The sequence below is a fragment of the Saccostrea cucullata genome, unplaced genomic scaffold (assembly GCF_032062105.1).
Source record: "Saccostrea cucullata isolate Sc308-1 unplaced genomic scaffold, CSIRO_AGI_Scuc_v1 ctg311, whole genome shotgun sequence".
Classification (NCBI taxonomy): domain Eukaryota; kingdom Metazoa; phylum Mollusca; class Bivalvia; order Ostreida; family Ostreidae; genus Saccostrea; species Saccostrea cuccullata.
Genome location: NW_026930660.1, coordinates 398,087 through 401,661, shown reverse-complemented (window position 1 = coordinate 401,661; position 3,575 = coordinate 398,087). Strand labels below are relative to the sequence as shown.

The window sequence follows — 3,575 nt, the reverse complement described above, 5'->3', positions numbered from 1 at the left end:
GTAAAAGTAGAGAAAATTTACTTTCCAACAAGCCCTTATAGGCCTTCTTACGCTCAGTATTTTCTTACTTACGATAATTTGAATTTGTGACCTTCGCATAGTTTTTATGGAAAAATCGGTCAATATTTACATATAACGTCAAGATCGATATTGTTGCGTCTTACTCGAAACAACAAATTCTTTTATAAGACTTTTTTGACCATTTAAATTTACTGAAATAAATGCATAATACCAAAAAAAAAAATAGATTTCAAAAATCAAATATATACTTTCGTTCTGCCTGTTGTGAAGTGAATGTTGATTTATTCATTTACATGTAATGATGTATATTTCTTGTAGTGATATACAATATTGATAAAAATTGTAGATTTCCAAAACGTCGATCTTTACAAAAAAAAAATCAATCAGATTTTTAATATTGTTGTATCTTGTTATACTGTATACTTATTAATTTGCAATTTAATTAGATCTATATTTAACAATACAAAAACTCGCATTTATAAATAAATACGACTCATCACTGTATGAGTTGATACGAATTGAAATAACCACGTGTTTCCGCTGTGGTAGCTGTAAACAAAAACATGATCCGAAATCTGAACGTCAATTTTCATGATTATTTCACGACGAAGATCCTTACATCAATGAATCAAATAATACGGACATGACTTTGGTATTAGCAGGTGAGAATACGTGTATATTGACTGAAAAGTTTAAGTTTAAAACGCATTAGTTCACGTTCAAAAGAAAACTAAATGTACACATGTACTAGATCTTTATGTTTCAGTGTGCGTATTTCGTATCGTTCAGCCAATTTTGCATTGCTTTTGAACTTTGATGCTTTTGACAATCAATCGTAAGTTCAAAGTAAAATCAAAGTTGTCATAATAATGGATAGTTGTTTTCAGTATGTATGTACCAGTGTGTACATGTACCACTTTCACATTGAATTTTTAGGGTGCTTTCACCATATACATCAATACTTTCATCTGTGAATACCCACTTTCTAAGCCCACCATGAACTACGAAGGTCAATTAATATGTAAGGACACCAATAAACAGGTAAATTTTTGTTTTGGTATTGAAAAAATTCTGTATTTCTAAAATTTCAAAAAATAAAGTCTAATTTCATTTGTGTCATTCTCATGATATTGCATTCATACAAGTTTACAAACATTTGATTTATATTTTGAAAAATAAGTGTTTGAAACACATAATACTTATGATGCTTGATTATTCATACAGACACATTATTTAAACATGTAATATCTATCTGAATGAATGCCGAGATATGAAACAAGCTGTTTTTATTGACTGCTGTTGTATTTCCAATCTGCATAAAGTATGAGGCTAGAATTTCCATTTTCTCAATTTTTCAGACACTTTCCAATTATGGTACATCATGTACATGGGTGGTCAAACTCACTGGATGGTTTATCAACACTCCCATGCTCACGAACAGCCTAGCCCCATGAATTTTGCCCTGAAGTAACATTGCAGTCTATTGTCTCCTTTCTTCTTACAACCCTGGCAGCCATGCAGGTATGAAATCTATGAAAGCCATGAAGGGACATAGAATTTTTAAAATTTATAAAAGTAAACCGAGTTCTTGATTTATACAATCGGTTCTCTCGGATTGACAATCTTTTATAACAAATTGCCAATTCATTCTCACAGATTATCAATTCGTTCCCTCAAATTACACAATCCGTTATCTCAGGTTGTATAATTCATTCTCTTAGTTTAAATGATTCATTCCCTCGGAATGTAAACCCTTCCCATGATTTTGTTTAAATTATTTATCTGTACATATCAGATATGGTAATACATGTTTAAAAAATAGAATATTGTAGTATTTTACATCCTAACTTATTTACAAATTACGGTCCAAAATGAGAAAAATACATGATAATTTCCAAATCCATGTGCTAGTACTGATATTTGTACAACAAAAAATCTTAGAGGTTTTCGTGTTACTTGTATATTAGAATAATTGAAAGTCCTAGTTGTAAAAGTGAATATGGGTCCTGTGTAATCATAATATTTCTAAAATAAATATACGTTGAATTAGTTATGAGAGAGGTTGGAAACGACCGGTTGCTGAAACAAAATAAATAGAACGCACTTATTGATTAAAATGGTTGGATGTATCTGTACATATATGTAATGAAATTCAAGAGCACAGATTTCCAAAATCATAAGACTGACGTTGTAACAAATCGAGATGTCGAATTATCAATCTGTGAAAACAAATTACCGGTATGTAATTCAAGATCTCAAATTATGAATCAAGGGGGCGAATTAGTAATCCTTAAGATCAGATTGTGTAATTCGAGATCTCATATTATAAATCGAGGGAACAATTTAGTAATCCGTGGGATTGGATTGTCTAATTCGATTCGATATCATTTTTTACTTTTTGAAAAATTTACGTGTCCCTTCCTGGCTTTCGTAGCAATCTAATGCCAGATTTTTGTTGCGATAGCGTAAACAGAGGTCTGGCTTTAGTCAGATTGCCATATATTCTATTTGTTTTAGTTCAGTAAATTTACCATGATGGTTCACTACAAGGTTGTTGAATTATCAGTCGTGATACATTGACTTAACAATATCATTTAACTACTTGGATCACATAATAAATACAATTTTAATTTTAAAAGGAAAATCAAATAAATGTAGTAATTTTAGCATTCTTAATTTTATTTATAAATATAAATTTATATACACAATGACATGTATCTGTTTCAAAATACTTAAATCTTTTACAGGATAGAAGCTGATCACTTGTACTTGACAGCAAATCATAATATCTTGGACAAGTCAAAGAATTTCTTCCAGTCCTACAGAGAAATGACAGTTGATAAAAGAATGGTGGACACAAAGTAAAAGTGTTCTTCAACATTTTGTTGAAGATTTCAGTCTGATTTGGAATTCATCTTGCAATATTTCTGGATTTATATATTTGGATACAAGTGTCAAATTTTCAACTTATTGACTAAACAGTTTTGCGTTAAATATTGCCAATGCTATCTATTATTATTATTTCCCTCCAAGATAACATGTCAAGTCTTTATTGTAACCCTTAAGCTCTGTTATACCAGAAAAATCTTGTAATGAACTCATTTAGTTTTTTCCTTGTTAGATTAAATCCATGAAAATAAAGATTATTTTTAATGGCATCAAGTGAATGGATTTCTTGATTAACAAAAAAATAGTATACATGTTTTGCTAGGGCTTTGTGAGAAGCAGACCAGAATTCTTTGCTTGCAAATTTTGTCGTTTGCCATTTTTATAATACGTCAACTATTAGATGATTTATCCATGTTTGAAGCATTTCAAAATTGATATTTACTTACAGTTTAAAGCAGAATTCTGTACTGATATGACTTTGACCCCCCCCCCCCCCCCCCCGAAGCACAAGAGTGTCAAGGTCAATTTTTAATACAAAAATGTTCTTTCATCTTTATGGCCCATATCTTACAAACAATATCATGAAATGTACAAAAAGTGTCTAGAATGTGTCCAGAATGTGAAATAACAAACATGTATATAGCCAAAAACTTAAAATGATGTTG

The 3,575-nt window shown here is 30.4% G+C and overlaps 1 long non-coding RNA gene across 1 annotated transcript; it reads left to right on the top strand.

Moving 5' to 3' along the window:
* The first annotated feature begins 292 nt into the window (after window positions 1-292).
* LOC134229505 (uncharacterized) lies at window positions 293-1,533 on the top strand. Its single transcript, XR_009984190.1, has 3 exons — window positions 293-683; window positions 958-1,062; window positions 1,380-1,533. It is a non-coding gene; the product is annotated as an uncharacterized LOC134229505 (long non-coding RNA).
* Window positions 1,534-3,575: the final 2,042 nt, after the last annotated feature.